Below are 23,036 nucleotides of genomic sequence, written 5' to 3'. Positions count from 1 at the left end.
ATACACACCAAGGACACCAGAACTGAAAGAGACACATATACCCCAATGTTCATTGCTGCACTGTTTACAATAGCTAGGACATGGAAGCAACCTAGATGTCCATCAGCAGACAAATGAATAAGAAAGTTGTGGTACATACACACAATGGAATATTCAGTTCAGTTCAGTCACTCAGTCATGTCCGACTCTTTGCAAGCCCATGGACTGCAGCATGCCAGGCCTCCCTGTCCATCATCAACTCCTGGAGTTTACCCAAACTCATCTCCATTGAGTCGGTGATGCCATCCAACCATCTCATCCTCTGCTGTCCACTTCTCCTCCTGCCTTCAATCTTTCCCACATTAGGGTCTTTTCCAGTGAGTCAGCTTTTCACATCAGGTGGCCAAAGTATTGGAGTTTCAGCTTCAACATCAGTCCTTCCAATGAACACTCAGGACTGATCTCCTTTAGGATGGACTGGCTGGATCTCCTTGCAGTCCAAGGGACTCTCAAGAGTCTTCTCCAATTACTCAGCTATTAAAAGATGCATTTGAATCAGTTCTAATGAGGTGGATGAAACTGGAGCCTATTATACAGAGTGAAGTAAGTCAGAAAGAGAAATACCAATACAGTATATTAACGCATATATATATATATGGAATTTAAAAAGACTGTAACAATGACTATACGTGCGAAACAGCAAAAGAAACACAGATATAAAGAACAGACTTTTGGACTCTGTGGGAAAAGGTAAGAGTGGGATGATTTGAGAGAATAGCATTGAAACGTGTATATTACCATATGTGAAATAGATGACCAGTCCAAGTTTGATGCATGAAAAGGACACTCAAAGCCAGTGCACTGGGACAACCCAGAGGGATGGGTGGGGAGGGAGATGGGAGGGGGGTTCAGGATGGGGGACACATGTACACCCGTGGCTGATTCATATCAATGTGTGGCAAAAACCACCACAATATTGTAAAGTAATTAGCCTCCAATTAAAATAAATAATTTAAAAAATCCAATCAACAAATCAGTGTAACCAACACCTGAAATACCCATAACATCCAAAAGAACCCTGTTCTAGATCACTCTCTTTCCTCATATAGAAAATGCACATAACCTTTGACCAAGAAAAAACACGAGCATATGCACTCTACTTTCTCTGAGACCACGAAAGTCATGAGAAGTTGAAACTGAGTTGAAATCACCTTGCTCCCTAAAAAAAATGGGAGAATAAGTTTTGGAAACAAGAACCTGGAGAAGCCGTCTACCATCGTCACACAGCACTGGACTGCACTCTTTCTACATGCATCCTGAATTGCATCTAAGACAAAACTAATTTCAAATATACAGAAGGAAGAAAGAACGGTGATTTATTCATGAATGTCCATGAATGTCCTCCCCCCTCAATGGTACTCCTCACTGTCCTTTTGAGAACATTTCAAAATGGAGAAATTTCAAGAGCCCCACTTCATTTATCTCCCTGCTTGTAGTTTACCCCATTATATGACAGTTATTTACCAATCTGCCTTTCTCAGGGTAGTACCTCGAGGAGTGTAACCAGTTAGATTCTGTCCTTTGCCATTACATGTGAAGGAATGATATTTTTATACTTCTTTAACTGGACTGTGAAGAAAGCTGAGCACCAAAAAATTGATGCTTTTGAACTGTGGTGTTGGAGAAGACTCTTGAGAGTCCCTCGGACTACAAGGAGATCCAACCAGTCCATCCTAAAGGAGACAAGTCCTGGGTGTTCACTGGAAGGACTGATGCTGAAGCTGAAACTCCAATACTTTGGCCACCTCATGTGAAGAGTTGACTCATTAGAAAGGACCCTGATGCTGGGAGGGATTGGGGGCAGGAGGAGAAGGGGATGACAGAGGATGAGATGACTGGATGGCATCACCGACTCGATGGGCATGAGTTTGAGTAAACTCCAGGAGTTGGTGATGGACAGGGAGGCCTGACGTGCTGCAGTTCATGGGGTTGCAAAGAGTTGGACATGACTGAGCGACTGAACTGACTAAACTGAACGTTTTCCTTTTTAAATGAAGCCTGCTGTTCCTTTGCCCACATCTGTTATTCTGTAGACTCACTTCAATTTTTAAAATATTTATCTGGTTGCGTGCCGGCTCAGTAGTTGTGGTGTACGGGCTTAGTGGCCCCTTGGTATGTGGGATCTTAGTTCCCCGACCAGGGATTGAACCTGCATCCCCTGCATTAGAAGGCTGATTCTTAACCACAGGACCATCAGGGAAGTCCCTAGACTCACTTCAATTTTGCCTTCATCTTTTTGATAGCCACGATTCTCAGGTATACTCTAAGACTTCACAGTCGCTAAGTAAAAGCCCCTCTGGGGTAGAAAACAGGTCCCTGGTTTTTGTTCCATTTCCCCACTATGACTGTGCAGTGCCCCTCACACAGAGGGGGAAAATCAAATAACCATTATTCAGATTATTTGTGGCCAGAAGACCTCTGCTCCCCCAGGGCAATGAGATTCTTCACATGCCTCACCAAGATGCTGGACTTCTCTGACCTTCTAACTGATGCTCAGTTATATCACTGTCTCTGTATTATCGACCCTTGTTCACCTGAAGCCACGTGGAGGCTACTGGTTTACTTCACCCCTGAGTCTTTCTATCAGCTCTGGAAAAATTTCAGATATATAACATAAGCTTTTCTCTGACCCTAAACTTGCTCAGCTGCCAATGGAGGGATGGGAAGTGGGTCAGAAAAACATCTTAACCTTGGTACAACTTCCTGCAGTAACTTAAGAGATCTCTGGACCAAACCTTCCCTTTTAGAATGAACAATTTCTTGCCAAGAGGTACCCCCAAAGGCTTCAGAGGTAAAACCACACTGACAATAGCTGATGAGGAGGTTGCTGGGTTAGCTGAGTAAATACACACTGTGTCTCCTACGGGAAATGGCTGGGGGAAGGGGAGAAGCCTGTGTAGATGGGATAAAAAAAAGGTGACTTTTCTGATCATGCCTAAGTATCCCTTTTTTATAAAACAGTTGAGCTGTTAACTTCTGTGCTAAGGCACGTATGCACTTTGGAAAGGTAATTTGAAAGCGAGTTGAGCCATGACAAATAGGGACAGCTGGCCTAATTGAATCATTTGATCTAAGACAGCTCAACTTGGTTATCCTCGCTGCAACCCACACCGATATTAGCGAGTGAATCATTAGCCATGAAATCATGTCGACTTTCCCGACTGCAGTGCTCTTGACATGACAGCGATCGCAGCCTGCCTTTCATTAGAGCCCCGATAAGTTCTTTAGTCTGTCAGGAAAACAACAAAGCAGCTTGGAAAACTTTTAGGCTGGGCCTCAGAAAGCCATTTGCTCCAATGTGCCACACAGAGCATTTCAGAGAAAGACAGTGCGTGACTTAGCTACATTAGCAGGTCAGGGGCATCTAAGCAAGTTCTCCCAGGCTGGACACCCTGAAGCCTCCCAGGCATCCACACCCTGAAAGTAAAATGCAAGAGTGACTTTGTGAGCACCAGTCTCTGGACACCTGGGAGAGTGGGCTGTAAGTGGAATCATGATAAACTCTTTAACATTTGACCTACAGACATCCCTAATGGGAGTCTTCACGTACGGACAGTCTTGTCATCTTCAATTTGGTTTTTGCAAAAGGAATGCAAGGGGCAAGTTCCTCTTTTCACTGAGTTTGTCAAAGGTGAGGAGGTGTTTAAGGGGGCTCCAATGGAGGGGCCAGTCCACTGGAATGTGGATCAAGCCCTGGGCTCCAGACAGCACAAAAGCTTTAGGGAAATGTACTACATCCATCCCAGGGGGCACTAGTGGTAAAGAATCTGCCTGCCAATGCAGGAGATCCAGGAGATGAGCACTTGATCCCTGGGTGGGGAAGATCCCCTGGAAGAGGGCATGGCAACCTGCTCAGTATTCTTGCCTGGCAAATCCCATGGACAGAGGAATCTGGTGGGCTACAGTACATGGGGTGGCAAAGAGTCACATATGATTGAGCACAAACACATAACATCCTTAACTTGCTCCCTTCTTTAGGTCCCTCTCTCAAAACTGCCCCTGAGGGAACACTGGCCTTGATTCCCATCGCAAGAAGAGATGGGGACAAGGGCTTCTGTGTGGATCAGGAAGAGGGAGGCAGGGAAGGAGAGGAAGCAATGCCAGATGCCTCTATCTCCAGCAATGCTGCTGGAGATGCACAGACACGTTGGAGTCTCTGAAAGGTGGCTCAGAACTGTCTGCAGGGGGCCAGAAGAAGGAGGCTCTTATCCACCTGCTGCTTCTCCCCGCTGGTCAGAGATGGCCCCACAGGAATTAACTCCTTACACCTCCCACATGTGAGTGCCTAGCTCTCTCCTTGGCTGCCCCACACAGAGCACCAGCACTGTTCAGAACAGCACAACCAAGGCGAGAAACAAACCAGTTGCTGCTCCCCCGGCCTCACAAAGCCTTCCTAGAGCTGGTCTCCTGGCCTACAAGGTGGGCCGGTAAGATTTGGAAGCAATTGTATTGGTAAGAGTTATCAGAAACGGAAGTGTAGCTTGGACACTCCTCATGGCAGGCAGGATGGAGACTAATTAATATATGTAAAGACTCCTCCAAAAGCCTGAGTAAACAACGACATTTGCAGATAACTTTTACGCAAAAAAATAATATCAAATTTAGAATGGAATGGAGCCGAGACCAAGAAACAAGAATGGATATGGCTCATGCTCACAGCCATCTAAACAGTAGGTGGGTCTGAAAAGCAATGACAGAAATCTCTTAAAATGAATGCTGAGTTGGAAAGCCCTCCAACGCTGTAGGTACCTGTGTGCATTACAGGCACAACAACCAGTCTGAATCACAAACGTTCTGAGCTAGACAACGGCTTGGAATTCATCCCTTCTACACCTTTGATTATTACAAATAAGATAATCAAGGGACTTCCATGGTTGTCAGTGGTTAAGAGTCTACCTTGCAATGCAGAAGATGAGGGTTCAGTCCCTGGTCGGGGAACTAAGATCCCACGTGCCACAGAGCAACTAACCCCGCACACCACAACTGAAATACATGAAACTACTCAGAGGCGTGGCAGGGCAGGGTCAAGAGCTACGATGAGATCCCTGGAAATTTAGGGAGGTGAAAGCTGACTGGAGATGTGAAGAAAGGGCTGGTAGGTGAGATGAAGCTTGAGGATGGCCTTTGAGGCACTTCAGGATGAAAGACCATGGAGGAGGAATGATCCTCCTGTGGTCAAAGAGAGAGGACAGAGAAGCCCCAGTGCATGAGGGAACTGTAACAGAAAGCTCAGCCCACCTCTCTGAGCTTATTTTATTTTCTCCTAGATGAGGAAGGGGTGCAGTTGTAGTAACAAAAAACTTTTTTCACTGGAATCCTTCATGAAACGAACTGGTATTTTTCTGAAAGAAAGACCCTGATAAACCAAAGCAGACTTGAGTACTAAAGGTACTCCAGTAATGATGTAAAATATGAAGAATGAAGGTTGGTTTTTTTTTTTTTTTGAGATGGAGTAGGAGAGTGGGATGACATCACTGACTCGATGGACATGAGTTTGAGTAAACTCCGGGAGTTGGTGATGGACAGGGAGGCCTGGCGTGCTGCGATTCATGGGGCCACAAAGAGTGGGACACGACTGAGCGACTGAACTGACTGACTGACTGACTGAGGAGAGAGGGCTTCCCTGGTGGCTCAGGTGGTAGGTAATCTGCCTACAATGCAGGAGACCTAGATTTGATCCCTGGTTTGAGGAGATCCCCTGGAGAAAGGCATGGCTACCCACTCCAGTATTCTTGCCTGAAGAATTCCATGACTAAGACGATCCTGGTGGGCTACAGTCCATGGGATCGCAAAGAGTTGCACATGACTGAGCGACTAACTCTAACTGGAAGAGTGAGAAGAGGGAAAAAAAGAGGGAGAGAAGGGCAAAATAAATGATAGAATATGGTACCAAATATAATGTGACATGCGTCTAATGACCTCTCAGATACTCATGAAAGCACACCCTAGATCACACATGCTTAGCGTGATGAGATTTCTTAAGGAAACAGGTGAAGTTCTGCATCCCAGGTGGTCATGGGCAAAAATAGGTGTAGCATCAAGGATGCGGGAGTCAACTGGTGTCTGTGCTACACTGTACAGTATGAGGGCTCTATATTCACGACCTGGGGCTGCCATAACGAGTGACCACAAAATGCGAGCTAAAGACAACAGAAATGTGTTCTCTCACAGTTCTGGGGGCCAGGAATCCAAAATCAAGGTGTCAGCAAAGACTGGTTCCTCTGGAGGCTCTAGGGAAGAACTCTTCCTGCCTCTTCCAGCTTCTGGAAGATTCCAGCAATCTTTAGCATCTCTTGGCTTGTACCTGCATCCTTCTAAACTCTGCCTCTGTCACCACATGGCCTTTGTCCCTGTGAGTCTCTGAGTCTCTCCATGTTTCTTTATCTTTATAGGGACACCAGTCTTTGGATACAGGATCCATTCTACTCTAGTATGACTGCATCTTAACTTGAGTACATCTGCAAAGATCCTATTTCCAAACAAGGTCACATTCTTGGGGTTAGGACTTCAGGGTATCTTTTTGAAGGACATGATTCAACTCACAATCGGCCCTGAAATATCCCTGAAATACTTTGTATGTGTTTTACTATGAGCTGAAAGTAGTTACATAATAATTGAGTTATTAACTGACAGGCTCACAGAAGCAAGGACAATCCATTTTCTTGTGATGTTTTCATACAAAGCCTTTGAATCCTCTTGACTGGCCCAGAGTGTGGGGTCAAGGAGAGTGGAAGGACAGAGCTGATGGATCCTTACAGCTTCCCCAGTTCAACAGTAGTTCAGAGAAGCATGAAGTCCAGGTGACAGTTTTTAGGGTAGAGTCATCTGCTAACAGGCACTCAAAGAACACAGTGCCCAGCCAAGCCTCAGAACTCCTCAGGTAATTCTCTGGGAACACAGCATACAGGAAGGCTCTCAGCTCTATTTCACCCCTCACTCTTTTTTTTCCCACCCTTGTGTGGTTTAGGTGTGTTGATCCCAAGTCAGTACTTTCATGTTATGCAACAAAATCATCCACCTCGTTATTGCACAATTCTGAATGCACGCCAAGGTTGAGCACACTTCTACCTCTCAGTTCTAATTATTACAGATCCTAATCAAGGCATTTGATAGGACTCCAGATTTATTATACTGTCTGGTGGTTTTAGGTCACAGGTTTTTCTCCTTGACCTAAAAAACCCTTCCGATTTACCTCTTCTGGCCTAGAGAGATTCTGATGTGTTTTAAGGGCTCAGACAGCTTGCCTGTTCTTTGACATCTCCTTTCCTTTCTGTTACTAATACTCTTTGCCGATCTACCACTCTTGCCCCCACCTATTGAAACCAGACTGGAACGTTCTCAATACTCCCTCACTGAGCATCTCCACAGAACTCTCATGACTTGCCTGTGCTGTTACCCTTCTCTCTTTCTCACACACACACACACACATACACACATTCATATTATTTCAACTGTGCTGTCAACCCCTTTAGGGCAGGATCCATGCCTCGTTCTTCTCTGCATGTTTTATAACACTGAGCAGAGTCTCTAACATATGGTAAGTTGGTTTTAAAATTATGAATATTGTGAAATTAAACTTGGGAAGCTTATTTCCATCTTTTAGGGCCCAGACTCCCCTGAATCGCAACATTTTCAAGGCAGTGAAGCTCACAAAGAGACAGGCAATTCATGTCTGGCTTATTCACACACACAAGGATAACATCCTACTCATTCTAACGAAGAGATTATGTTTATGGAGAGAGAGTAATTCTTCCAGGAATGGGCCCAGATTGTGCTAAAGATCTGGTGGAAGAGAGAAACAACACAGCTTTGTCTCTGCCATGAGGATATCAGGCTCAAGGGAGGAAACACACCTCAATGCCCATCTTCAAATGCCGCAGCAGAGATCTGGCCCCACGCAAAGTGAGATGCAAAGCTGTTGCTACTGCAAAGAAATCGGAAAATTCCTACCAAGCTGAACTTCCTTGTCATACTGGAAACAGGACTATGATGCTTCCCACACCCTTTCGAGGCTCTCTGGCTGGCTTCCACATGCATTGTAATAGGCCTGTCTTTTGTTTTGGGGGTTTTTTGTTTTTTTAACTTTTTATTTTATATTGGAGTGAGGCTGATTAACAGTGTTGTGACAGTTTCAGGTGGACAGCAAAGGGATCCAGCCATATATACACATGTATCCATTCTCCCCCAAACTCCCCTCCCATCCAGGCTACCACTAGCATTGAGCAGAGTTCCCCATGCTCTGCAGTAGGACCTTGTTGGTTATCCATTTTAAATACAGCAGTGTATACATGTCCATCCCAGACTCCCTAACTAACCCTTCCCCCACTTCCCCTCCTGACAGCCATAAATTCATCAACAAGCAAACTTTAAATCCTGGTGCCGCAGACTGAATATTTGTGTCCCCCAGATTCATATGTTGAATCCTAATGCCTGATGGGATGGTACTAGGAGGTGGGGCCTTCGGGAGATGCTCAGTCTGTAAGAGTGGAGTCCTCATGAACGGAATGAGTGTCTTATGAGACAGGCTCCAAGACAGTATGGTACTGGCACAAAGACAGAAATACAGATCAATGGAACAAAACAGAAAGCCCAGAGATAAATCCATGCACCTATGGACACCTTATCTTTGACAAAGGAGGCAAAAATATACAATAGACAAAAGACAACCTCTTTAACAAGTGGTGCTGGAAAAACCGGTCAGCCACCTCTAAAAGAATGAAACTAGAACACTTTCTAGCACCATACACAAAAATAAACTCAAAATGAATTAAAGATCTAAATGTAAGACCCAAAACTATAAAACTCTTAGAGGTAAACATAGGCAGAACATTCTCTGACATAAATCACAGCAAGAGCCTCTATGACCCACCTCCCAGAGTAATGGAAATAAAAATAAACAAATGGGACCTAATTAAACTTAAAAGCTTTTGTACATGAAGGAAACTTTAAGCAAGGTGAAAAGACAGGCTTCAGAATGGGAGAAAATAACAGCAAATGAAGCAACTGACAAAGAATTAATCTCAAAAATATACAAGCAGCTCATGCAGCTCAATACCAGAAAAATAAATCACCCAATCAAAAAATGGGACAAAGCACTAAACAGACATTTCTCCAAAGAAGACATACAGATGGCTAACAGAAACATGAAAAGATGCTCAACATCACTCATTAGAGAAATGCAAATCAAAACCACAATGAGGTACCATCTCACACTGGTCAGAATAGCTGCCATCAAAAAGTCTATAAACAATAAATGCTGGAAAGGGTGTGAAGAAAAGGGAACCCTCTTACACTGTTGGTGGGGATTCAAACTAGCACAGCCACTATGGAGAACAGTGTGGAGATTCCTTAAAAAACTGGAAATAGAACCGCCATATGACCTAGCAATCCTACTGTTGGGCATACACACCAAGGAAACCAGAATTCAAAGAGACACATGTACCCCAAAGAGACACATGTACCCTTATGTTCATCGCAGCACTGTTTATAATATCTAGGACATGGAAGAAACTTAGACGTCCATTGGCAGATGAATGGATAAGGAAGTTGTGGTACATATATACAATGGAATATTACTCAGCTATGAAAAAGAATGCATTTGAGTCAGTTCTAATAAGGTGGATGAAACTGGAGTCTATTATTCAGAGTTCAGTTCAGTCACTCAGTTGTGTTTGACTCTTTGTGACCCCATGGACTGCAACACACACCAGACTTCCCTGTCCATCATCAACTTCTGGAGCTTGCTCAAACCCATGTCCATTGAGTTGGTGATGCCATCCAACCATCTCTTCCTCTGTCAGCCCCTTCTCTTCCTGTCTTCAATCTTTCCCAGCATCAGGGTCTTTTCCCATGAGTTGGCTCTTTGCATCAGGTGGCCAAAGTATTGGAACTTCAACTTCAGCATCAGTCCTTCCAATGAATATTCAGGACTGATTTCCTTTAGGATGGACTGGTTGGATCTCCTTGCAGTCTAAGGGACTCTCAAGAGTCTTCTCCAACACCACAGTTCAAAAGCATCAATTCTTCAGTGCTCAGCTTTCTTCACAGTCCAACTCTCACATCCATACATGACCACTGGAAAAATCATAGCCTTGACTAGACAGACCTTTGTTGGCAAAGTAATGTCTCTGCTTTTTAATATGCTGTCTAGGTTGGTCATAACTGTCACTAAGCAAAGGTGAACAATAGTGGAATCTTTGGCAATAGGGTCCACAGCTTTTAAGTTTGTGATTTTTGTTTCCATTTTTCACAATACTAATACCCCCCTGATTTTTCAGGGTTCACTAGGTCATTTGGAAGAGAATGTGTCTACCGTTTCAAAGATGTCCAATGTTTTCCCTAAATATTTCCATTCTTTATTCTTCCCTGATCTGCACATCATTTTCTCCTGAGCAGACAACATGCTGTGTGCCAGCTGGGCCCAGACTGCAGAAGGCTTGTCTCCAAAGTAGGTACATGTCCAGAGCATTGACAAAAGATCAGAGAAAACTGCCCAGAGGAAGGTTTTCTAGGAATAGATGAAGTAAAATGATCTAAATCTAGGTTGTCATCATTATACATCAGGTGGCAGAAATTTTTTAAAAGCATAATGTCAAATGCAGATACTACTCTATGTGTACAAATTTACTTTTCAATGTATATTCCCATGCCTCCACCTCCTTGCCCACTACCCCTACAGGAAGGAAAGAAAAAAGGAGGAAGAGACGGAGGGAGGAAGGAAGCAAGGGAAATTTGCAATAATTTGTTTTAAATAAGACCAAGTAGCCCTAGTTGAGTCCCCCAATCTTGACAGCATGTTATAAACATCACTAACTGTTTCGTAATTAATAATGGAAGAACTTATTTTCAGTCAACAACACAAAATACTCCAAGCATTGTCAGTGAGTCACTTTCAAGTTATCTGCTCCCCAGCTCCTATCAAAACTCCTGCTGTTAAAAAGTCATAGAAACAAGCAAAGAAAACAATCCTCAGAATGGTACACAGCAGATCTCCTTCAGTTCTATCCTCTGACCTCATGGAACCATGTTACTTAAGTCCCTCACAAATGTGTTCGCCCTGCACTGCAGTTTCACCATAAGGGGAATTCACCCCTGCATGTTATTAAAATCGGGTCGAGGTGAAGGACATGATTCACTGTTATATGTGGGCCCTCTGTAAGTGACTTGCTTTGGGATTCAAGGGACAGAAGAGTTCTGTTTCATTTGGGGAGGTGGACTGGTAACTAGAGGAGAAATCTGACTCCACGTTTGACCTCTGAATACTGAAAGTGTTTACACCCCTCCCGTCCCTTTGCGGGGGATTTCCCTGGCGGCTCAGTGGTAAAGAATCCACCTGCCAAAGCAGGAGATATGGGTTCAATTCCTGGGTGGGGAAGATCTCCTGGAGAAGGAAATGGCAACCCACTCCAGTATTCTTGCCTGAGAAATCCCATGGACAGAGGAGCCTGGCAGGCTACAGTCCACGGGGTCGCAAAGAGTCGGGACACGACTGAGGGACTAAACAACAATAACCTCCCCTTGTGACCTCATCTGGGCCAGCTGAACAAAGCCTCCACACTGGCACCTGCAGGAGACTCAGACCACAAAAGGCTTCACCCAGACCCCACCTCTAACCACAGTGAAAACCCAGACTGGCCTCCTGCACTTCCCCTCTCTCAAGCCCATTCAGCCTACTGAAAAGACCTTAATTACCTAAGTATCAAACCCCCTCCTCCCTTCTTGGTGTACATGGGGCATCACCAGTCCTGACATTCCAAACAAATTTCAGGTGGAGAAGGTCCCTCCTGCTTTGGCAGAGCAACCATCATAGCTGCCTTCTGTCTGAAGTGAGAACTACACAGTATGCGTCTCTCTTTTGATCTGGACCACCACAAACACCCAGGAACCTGCCTGACAACGCAGGAGATGCAGGAGACTTGGGTTCAATCCCTGGGCTGGAGGAAATGGCAACCCACCCCAGTATTCTTGCCTGGGAAGTCCCATGGACAGAGGAGCCTGGCGGGCTGCAGTCCATGGGGTCGCAAAGAGTCAGACACGACTGAAGCTACTTAGCACACCACAAATACCCAGTAACAACAGCAGCCAGTGTGGGCTGTCTATGTGGGGACCCCTTCAAGTCAGGCAAATGTGCACCTTGTGGTTATAAACATGAACTCCCAGACCTAACTGGAGGCCCCTTCTTGGTGCATGCCTAACACACCCAGGAATCCCTTGTCCCAGGAGTGTTTACCAGTCCGACAGACTGTAAACTCGGATAGCCTGGCATTCTCAGAATGTAGTGCAGGGTGGGCACTGAGCAAAAGTTTGATGAGTGAATAACTGAAAAAATGAAATTCAGGTAGAGAAGCGATTTGCATAAAAGCAGGGCAGAGATTAATGTATTGCAGGAAAAAGAAAAAAGGAGGTTTCTTCTGTCACTTAGCAAACAAGAAATACTCAGTAGAAACTCCAACCTCTGGAATTTCCCTGGTGATCCAGTGATTTGGACTTTCACCTTCCAATGCAAGGGGTGTGGGCTTGATTCCTGATTGGGAAACTAAGATCTCACATGCCTTGTGGCCAAAAAACCAGAACATAAACAAGAGAAGTAATATTGTAACAAACTCAATGAAAACTTTAAAAATGGTCCACATCAAAAAACAAAAAAAAAAAGAGAGAGAGAGAGAGAGAGAAAGGAAAGCAAAGAAAACCCAACCTCTGACATTCGAGCCCAGTTAAGCTGCAGTGTGACATCTAATTGCCCAGGCCCTACACCACCACAGCCCTCTCATTGAAATACGGATGCAAATCACAATTTACTTCCTCAAAGTTAAACTTCATTAAATATTAGTTTAATTTAATGTTTTCCAGATTAATTCAAGATTAATTTATATCCAGGCATTTGCACAGCCCAAGCAGTATCTCTCCTTTCTGTCACTTCTATCATCTCACAGACAGCAGAAAAAAGGAAAATGTATGGTGACGGAGTGCCAGGATAGAGTAAATAGAGGGAGATGTAATTAAACTATTACATATCTTTACCTCAAGTGTGGGGGGAAAAACACCATAAATTTGCCAGTGAGTAGAGTACTATGCATATCAGGAAGCCTGATAAACAAAAACTTTGCAGAGAGGAAAAGTGGGGTTTACTAGAGGACCTGGGCTGAAAATCAGATCCTGTACTTAACCCTACATATTCTTCCTATAGGGCTTCTCAGGAGGTGCTAGAGGTAAAGAATCTAACCGACAATGTAGGAGATGCAATCTAGGACACATGAGTTCAATCCCTGGGTCAGGAAGGTCCCCTGGAGAAGGAAATGGCAACCCACTCCAGTATTCTTGCCTGGAGTATTCCATGGACAGAGGAGCCTGGCAGGCTATAGTCTATGGGGTCGCAAAGTGTTGGACATGACTGAAGAACTGTGTGCGTGCGTGTGCACATGCGCGCACACACACACACACATTCTTCTTAAGTCTCATAATGTGTATTTTTGCTGAAAGAATCTTTCATCTTTTGTCCAGTCTATCCTAATACAGTCTACCCTGAGCAGCTAGAGAAGCCAGTGATAGAAACAGAGAAGGAGCAGTGAGAGAAATGAGGAGACGGCAAAGAAAAGGGGGGTCACCTGACCACAGAAGTTAAAGAAGCAATGAGGGATCTGTCACTAATTTAAATAGAAAAAGTCATGAGGATTTTGATCTTCATATGACGATCATCCCATCAATCCTTTATTCTTAAATACAGCTTCACTGTGCTTCAACAATTTCCTTGGATAAAGAAGCACATTGAAAAATACCTTATTGCAAAAGTATAAACCTGAAATGTGAAAAACAAATGCATGCTACAATCAGACCAAGATACTAACATGATGTAAAACATTAAATAAATAAATCATTTAGACTAGTTCTCTTAAATTGAGCAAATGGAATCCAACAGAACAGCTGTTAATATTATCTTTCTCCATAAAGAGAAACCTTGATGACTCATTTAGAGCTTCATAAATTGTAGCTTTTTCCCTGCTTGGTATAAAGAGGGTTTTTTCATCCAGTCTGTGATTTGGTATGTATGGCTAGCTTTCATATGCAATGTAAGATCATATCAGCCTGTTCTTCCAGATCTGAAAACTCTCGCTCACTCAAGCACCTTGCGCCTCATTCAAGCAAATTCACTGACATTAAGCTGAAAAACACACACATTTAGTGGCAATCTAATTCCTCCAATTTATTTCTGCATAAACCCAATTTCAAGATAGCATGCTTTTTGAATATATATATACATTGCATACATATATATGTGTGTGTGTTATGCATTATAGAAGAATCACAAGAAAGTTATTGTTAAGAAATAAATCATCTCAAAACAATCTGAAGTCTTTGTGTATTTCTCTGAAATTGCATCTTTCTCCTTTCCTTCACCTAAGATCATTGCTTCTTTACATTGATTTTATGTGCATGCACGGTGGTGGACCACCCTATGAGAAATACTAGACTATTCTTTCTGAGTTATCAAAGTTTATACCAAAGGTTTAGGGCTTCCTTCGTGGCTCAGTGGTAAAGAATGCTCCAGCCAGTGCAGGAGACCCAAGTTAGATCCCTGGGTCTGAAAGATACCTGAGTGGGGAAGATCTCCTGGAAAAGGAAATGGCAACCCACTCCAGTATTCTTGCCTGGAGAATTCCATGGACACAGGAGCCTGGCAGGGGGTCACAGAGGCAGGCACGACTTAACGACTAACAACAACAAATATCAAAGGTTAATGAACTTTCTTTCTCAAATGAAAATTATAAAAAAGAAACAGTTTGTAAAAAGGATCAAAACAAGGGAGTTTTGGTTAGCACTGGGGAGGAGGCTCCAAGATTTGTGTTTCTGGTTCTTCCTCGCTCTCTCTCCTACGACTGCAGCCCTGGAAGCAGCTCGCGAGTCCCTAACTCTATGACCAATGACAAAAAAATCCAGTGCCAATCCCACTGAACATTGTTGTTGTTCAGTCGCTACGTCGTGTTTGACTCTTTGTGACCCCATGGACTGTAGCACGCCACGCCAAGCTTCCCTGTCCTATCTCCCAGAATTTGCTCAAACTCATATGCATTGAGTCAGTGAAGCCATCCAATCATCTTGTCCTCTATCACCCACCTCTCCTCCTGCCTTCAATTTTTCCCAGCATCAGGATCTTTTCTAATGAGTCAGCTCTTCACATCAAGTGGTCAAAGTACTGGACCTTCAGCTTCAGCATCAGTCTGTCCAATGAATATTCAGGGTTGATTTCCTTCAGGATTGACTGGTTTGATCTCCTTGCTGTCCAAAGGGCTCTCAAGAGTATTCTTTAGTACCACAGTTAAAAAGCATCAATTCTTCTGTGTTCAGTCTTCTTTATGGTCCAACTCTTACATCCGTACATGACTACTGGAAAAACCATAGCTTTGACCATACAGAATATAATTGAATAGAATTCAAAATAAAAAGAACTCATTGTGTAGGCTTGACTATAAGACAAAGGAAGCTGGGAAACAAACCTTGGGCATATTTTAAACATAATTTGTAAAATGTGTTTACTAGTACCATTTGATTATACACACAATTTGTATGTGTGAAAGTCCCATACTTGGCACATAGTAGGTATGCAAATACACCTTTAGTGAATTGCTGCCTAATTCATTTTGAATCTTTGATAAAATAGAGTTTAAGCAAGAGACATTATTCTGTGATTCTAAGTTTTAGGTGCAATCTACAACATAGTAATAGCCATAATTTCTTCCACTGGAATGTTTCCAGGCAACAAAAGTAATGGATTTGCTAAGTTACCCATGGCAAACCACAGCACCCTGAACACCTGCTGAAAGAAAGAATATTCTAGTTACAAATGTAGTTTGAACATGCTGTCTACAGCAGATCTACTCTGCATGAAACATGCAGCCAAAGTGAGAAAGGAATGGAATGGAATATTCAAATAGGGAAAAATAGGTGGGTGGCTACATATTGGTATAAATGGAACATCATGTAGAGAAATGTGTTTTTTCTCTCTGAATTTACATTTTATACACAAAACACATAATTAATACTAGGCAATAAGGAAAACTTCCTGAAATTATTTTAGGGACAGTTTGCTAAATTGTTGCCACATACAGAAGTCCCTCCCCACCAAATACTGGTCAAGATATGATCTGTAATGGCAAAACGAACACAGAAGTTGGAATTTGGTGTGAAAACTCTTCTCCTCGTAAGCCCATTGGTTTCTGTTGATTGTCCTGGCCTTCACTCAAGAGAAGCTGGCATAGGCTGTTGCCTAGCAACAGTACGTAGTGCACTTTTCTACCAGTCCATGGAAACGCTGTCTCTGGACCTCATGCCATTCAGCACCATGCTTTTGTAGATAATGACGACTTCTTAGGAACTTTCTTCCCTCCCTCCAGATGAGTGCCTGAAGAAGATTATTTTAATACTTACCCTTTCATCACAAACATCGCACTTGGCTTAAAAAAGACCAGGAAACAAGAAGGGACATCCATTGGCAACCCTTAACTTCTCTGACCAATGACAGAGAGACCAACAGAATGAAACATCTTATTAAGGATGCAATATATTTTCTTGGAAAGAACTGTGACTATTTCACACTACCCATACTAATGTTAGGGCTTCCAAAGTGGCACCAGCAGTAAAGAGCCCGCCTCCCAGTGCAAGAGACGTGGGTTCAGTCCCTGGGTCAGGAAGATCCCCTGGAGTAGGAAATGGCAACCCACTCCAGTATTCTTGACTGGAGAATCCCATGGACAGAGGGCTACTGTCCATGGGGTTGCAAAATGTCAGACATGACTGAAACGATGCATGCATACTAATGTTTAATTAATATTGCCTACATGACAGACACAGCACTGTTTAGAATATTGTATCTCAACAACACAAGCACTTGTTTCTCTCCTTACGCACCTTATTTGCTTATTCTTGAATCTTTCTGGAGGCTATATGTTCACTCATAAAAATACATTCCAAATCCTGGTATATTCCAGCTAAAAGGGAGGTCTTATTTTTTAAAACCAACAAATATTTTCAAGCCTAATTCAGGTGACTACAACCCTAGCTGGTCAGGGCTGGGCGAACCAAATTAGGAACTCCAGGAAACCAAGTCAGACGACCAGGAATCCTACCTGTGTGGGGTACCATGCCTCACAGACATGGTAACAAGAATTTGGGGGTACTCATAGTCATGTCACACAATTGAGACTTTCAAATACAAAACAAAGAATAAAGGTGTTTTGGGGTTTTTTTGTTTGTTTTTTTGTTTGTTTGTTTTTATAGAAGGTATCTCTGAAATGCCAGAAAATAATTTACCAGGAGGTAGGAAATAAATAAGGGCTTCTCTGGTGGCTCAGTGGTAAAGAATCTGCCTGCCAACGCAGGAGACACAGGTTTGACCCCTGATCCCCTGGAGAAGGAAATGGCACCCCACTCCAGTATTCTTGCCCGGGAAATTCCATGAACAGAGGAGCCTGGCAGGCTACAGTCCATGGGGTTGCAAAGAGTCGGACACGACTGAGCGACTAACACTCTCACATGATTATAATTTAATAGCATCAACTCACATTAGTCACTAAACTTTCTGTCCTAGTGGGTAGCGAACAGGGTGAGGGGGAGACTGGAAAGCCTGGTGTTAATACCAACCACCTTCACAGGCAGTCAGTACCTTACAGTGGTAACTGGGTCTTCATGTGACTATGATTAAAAGCAGAATAAATGTTGTTGGAGTCAACTGTGAGGCAGCAGCTGAATGAAATCAGGACTGGAGGGTGACTTTAGCAAAACTCAGCAAAGGGTTTTAATGATAGACACATTTTTCAATGAGATGAGCTTTGCCCAGGCCCTACTGGGTGTTTCTTTGAGCTATCATGGTGAGTCATAGGTTTGACAAAAGCCTTCCCTCACAACTTTGAGGCATTAGGAGGTTGTCAGAAAACTCACTCTTGTGGTGGAGATCTGTTTCTGAAGTTGTACAGAATCACCGATTAATGAGTTCTCGTAGTCTTCTTTTATAGCTGGGTGCATCTGGACAAGACTCAACCACAAAGGATCCGGGTGTATACATCATTAATCCTAATATCCCAAGACGTTTCTGGTCTCACTGTCACCTACTCTGCTTGCCTTTGTTTCTGGAGACCTGAGAACTCCAACAGGCTGATTAGCAGAATCTTTCATTCTTCTCAGGTAGCTTTTAAAAATCATTTTTATGATGGTGCATCAAATTCTCTAGGCAAGGCGATAGAGCATGTGGGCCGTCTGTCTGTAATAAGCTCCTCTAGTCAAATGCCCATGTGCTTGGGCAGACAGGGAACAGATCACAAGTTCTGAAAAACACTGTATTGGTAGTAAACACTCTCAGAAAAGAAAGACAGGGACTTCCCTGTGGTCCAGTGGTTAAGAATCCACCTGCCATCGGTCCCCAACGCAGGGACGTGGGTTCAACGCTATTTGGGGAAGAGTCCACATGCCACAAGGCAACTAAGTCTGTGTACCACAACTACCAAGCCCCACTCTAAAGCCCTTGAGCCCCGGCAAGAGAAGACACCACAACAAGAGTAGCCCCTGTTTGCGCAACAAAGACTCAATGCAGCCAAAAATAAAGAAAAAAAGAAAAGAAAGACAATTGACTAAGACATAATACTCAAAGGGTCAGCTTAGCACTAAAAATATTTCCCAAATATAAATTATCTGTTAATAAATCCTCTACCAAGACATTAGTTGCAATATTCTTTGATCTATCAAGTTCCTACATAATGCTGATAACAGAAAATGTTGTTTAGTCACTAACTCATGTCTGACTCTTTATTGACCCCATGGACTATAGCCCACCAGGTTCCTCTGTCCATGGGGTTCCCCAGGCAAGAATACTGGAGTGGGTTGCCATTTCCTCCTCCACAGGATCTTCCTGACCCAGGGATTGAACCCGAGTCTCCTGCATTGGCAGCAGTTTCTTTACACTGAGCCACCAGCGAAGCCAGATAATAGAAAACAGCTTTACCTTTTTAGTCAGAATAATTTTTAAATTTGCCTAAAAAAACAGAATACAACAAATATCCATTTCCCTGTCACTCCAAATGAATCAATGTTAATAACAGTCTCTCACATTTAAAATTTTTAATAAAATAATAGCTAACATTTATTGGAGGGTTAACCATATATATATAGGTAGTATTCCAAGTACTTTACATGCATTAATTTGATTGAATCTTACAAAAACCCTATGAGATAGGGTTGTTATTATCTTAGTTTTACAGAGAAGAAACTGAGGGACAGAATTTTAAGCCACGCCAAGTCAAGATACTTAAAAGGCTGTGTTACTTTGCTAGGGCTACCATAACACAGTTCCAAAAACTAGGTGGCTTAAACCACAGAAATTTATTATCTCATAATTCTGGAGGCTAGAAATCTGAAACCAAAGTATCTACAGAGGGACTTCCCTGGTGGTCCAGTGGTTAGGAGTTCGCTTTGCAATGCTGCGGACACGAGTTCAATCATTGGTCAGAGAAATGAGACAAGATCCCACGTATTCCAGGGAGCAACTGAGGCTGTGCACCACAACGAGAGATCCCACATGACTCGACTTAGACACAATGCAGCCAAATATATATATAAGTGTCTAAACAATTGGTTTCTACTGAGGCCTCTCTCCTTGGCTTGTAGACAGCTATCTTCTCTCTGTCCTCACAGTTTTCCCTCTGTGTGTGTGTGTGTCCTAATTTCCTTTTCTTATAAAAGGACACCAGCATACTGGATTAGGGCCCACACTAATGACCTCGTTTTTAATTTAATTACCATTTTAAAGGTCTTATCTCCAAAGTATGGGAGTGAATCTTCAGGGGACACAATCCAGCAAAGAACAGGAGCAAAGCCAGTATTCATTCCCAGAAAGCCATGACCTTGTTGTCCACAATGCAGGTGCCTCTGATAACAATGAAATCCCACTGCACACTTTCTCAAATCCAGACTCCCCACCCCAGCCCCAGAGGCACACCGTCATGAAATGTATGTTTTTTCAGAAGTTATCCTTTATATTAATAACATGCATCCATAACCTTATGTTTTTCTAACAAGTATTAACAATATCTTCATCCTTCTCCCAACAACAAGGCAAGAATCTTTAAATGTGTTAACTTCTCTCCAAGTATCATCCCATGCTCACATTTCCTGTAAGCAATGTCTAAGATCTTAACCATCATTTTAACCATTTTTCTCCCCCAAATTAGTGAATAGTGCCACTGATTAGCCACAAGGTATTTGGGCAGACCAACATATTTGGCTGATTTCTTTGGTCACAATTTCTTCTTGCATTTGAGCTCATCTTGCACATTGCTAAAGTGTCTGCATGAGCCTTTCTTTCAATGAGAGTCTGAAAATAGGCATGTGCTTCATCTACGTATAGCCAGAAATGTTCATCACTCTTAGGATACTTTTAGGTTCAAGTTCTTTCTCCTCAGTGCTTAGGTAACAGGACTCCAGTGTTTTCTAGCATCTACTGTTCCTGGCATTTCATTCCTATGCTTCTGTCATTTGTTTCTAAGTTTGTCTTTTCTAACATTTGTCTTTAACTGCTTTCCCTCTTCTTTCTTAAACTTTTGCAGTTTAACTCTTATGTGTCTAGATACGGATTAGTTTCTATTTACTCTGCTTAGGGACTTCCCAGGTGGCTCAGTGAGAAAGAATCCACCCACCAATGCAGGAAATCCCTGCATTGATCCCTGGGTGGGAAGATCCCCTGGAGGAGGAAATGGCAACCCACTCCAGTATTCTTGCCTGGAGAATCACATGGACAGCGGAGTCTGGTGGGCTACAGTTCATGAAGTCACAGAGAGAGTGACTGGGCATCTAGGCACACACACCGTGCTTAGAGCACATACATTTTTCCCATTCTAGAAAACTCTTTACCATTACCTCTTCAAAGACTTCTCTCTTCTCTTTATTTTATCATTCTAGATCTCTAATAGAAAGAAACTGTTACTTCTCATTATATCTTATCTTCCTTGCCTCTTATCTTCTTTTCCTCCAACTCCTATGTCTCAGGTCATGTTTTCAACACTGTTACCTACTTTACTTCACTGGTTCTCTCTCCTTTTGTGTATCTAGTCTATTGTTTAACCTATAAAACAAGCATTTCCTTCCAAGGCGCAAGTTCTTTCAAAAATTCTCATTTCCTAGCATCCTGTGAAAAGCTAACGCTCATTTCAAAGAGCTTTATTCATAAAGCTCATGATACTATAGTAAAATGTTTTCTCCAAATGCAACCACAACAACAGAAGTCCAAAACCTTATTGTGGTTGTCACTTTTAAAGCAGTTCATAGATGATCTATTATATGCTTTGCTTTCACCAAGAATGTGCACTAAGAATGGCAGTAAAGCAATGCATTTCCCAGAAATGATAATGAAGTGCAGCCAAAATAGAGATAATTATTTTAATTAATGGTAATGATTTTAACGGTTGAACATTTTAACTAATTAATTATGATTGATTGCTTGTTACTAATCAAGGAATATGAGTCAAAGTTGTAATTGAAAAACCGGGAGCAATGGGCTTTGCAGAGAGCATATCACAACCCTACTGGGATCAGAAGCACGACTTTTGCCTTGAACATTGCATTCGGGAGCATTCCAGTCCTTTCTCTTTCATTTATTCCTAAGACAGACTGCTAGGGTGTTGATTTTCGGTGCTGTGTTTAGGATCCTTTATCAGAAATGGGGAAACAAAATGTGAAAAGTGAATACATTTCAAGAAATACATATATTATTTCTACATATCATATTATTCATCTAAATTTTATTCTTGTTAAGCTTTCAAGACTAAACATTCTTTTTTCAGATAAAGATTCTAAATACAAGAAGATACCCAATTGGTCTATTCAGGCAATCTGAATTTTTAAGAATTAATTTTTATTGGAGTATAATTGCTTTACAATATTGTGGTAGTTTCTACTGAATAGCAAAGTGAATCAACTCTATGTATACATATATCCCCTCTTTTCTGGATTTTCCTCTCATTTAGGTCACCCCAGAGCCCTGAGTAGGGTTCCCTGAGCTCTACATTAGTACAGCTAATGTATAGTTCTCATTAGTTATCTGTTTTATATGTAGTATCAATAGCATCTACTATGTCAGTCCCAATCTCTCAAACTCATAAATATATGGAACACTTCATGAATTTGCATGTCATCTTTGCACAGGGGCCATGCTAATCTTCTCTGTATTGTTCTGATTTTAGTATATGTGCGGCCAAAGCGAGCACCAGACAATGTGAATTTTTAATAGCATATTGCCGAAGAATTAGTTTCCCAGTAGTTTTATACGTAGTATGTGGACACTGGACTGTCAAACCTTTAAAAACTTAACAAACTAGAGAGAACTGCTAAGATCAGTGAATTAAACTTCTTTTCACTCTTTAGTCTAATGATTCTATCTAATTGAGGCAAATCAACATCTCAACACAACCTGGGATTTATCTTGAGATTTACCGGTAATTCATTCTGCATTAGTAAGGGGTATCTTACTACGGTAATGTGGTCATTTTCATCCTAAATGATCCTTTTACTATAAATAAAAGTCATGTTGCACCACTTTAATTTGTAGATAAAGAGAGCTGGGGGAGGGACCATAGGAATAGTAGAGTGAGAATCGGGCATGGCCAGTTTGGAAAAGGGCAGAAGGTCAATGCAGCGATGGTACAGAGTATGAAGATAGGTGTGTGGCAAGAAATGAGGCTGGAGGGGTAGACAGGAGCTAAATTATAAAGCTTCTTGTTTGTCACACTATTTAAAAGGTCCTCAGGACAAAGAGAAAATGCTGCAGATCACTCAGGAGGGGATGACATAATCAAATGTATCTTAAACAAGTTCATTCTAGCGCACCTGCTAGAAGATTGCTGGGGGTGAGGTGAAAAGTCAGGAAGGATGCTGTCCCCACAGTCCAGATGACAAACAATGAGAACTGATACCAAGGCAACGACAGGGGCATCTCTGGAATAAGAATACCTGGATTTGGT

General features: G+C 42.5%; 1 non-coding gene across 1 annotated transcript; it reads right to left on the bottom strand.

Moving 5' to 3' along the window:
- Positions 1 to 22,176: 22,176 nt before the first annotated feature.
- Positions 22,177 to 22,283, bottom strand: LOC136145355 (U6 spliceosomal RNA). Its single transcript, XR_010658791.1, has one exon. It is a non-coding gene; the product is annotated as a U6 spliceosomal RNA (small nuclear RNA).
- Between the last annotated feature and the right edge of the window lie 753 nt (positions 22,284 to 23,036).

Source organism: Muntiacus reevesi, chromosome 12 (assembly GCF_963930625.1).
Source record: "Muntiacus reevesi chromosome 12, mMunRee1.1, whole genome shotgun sequence".
Classification (NCBI taxonomy): Eukaryota; Metazoa; Chordata; class Mammalia; order Artiodactyla; family Cervidae; genus Muntiacus; species Muntiacus reevesi.
The sequence above is the reverse complement of the archived record's forward strand: the minus strand, read 5'-3'. Positions and strand labels throughout refer to the sequence as shown.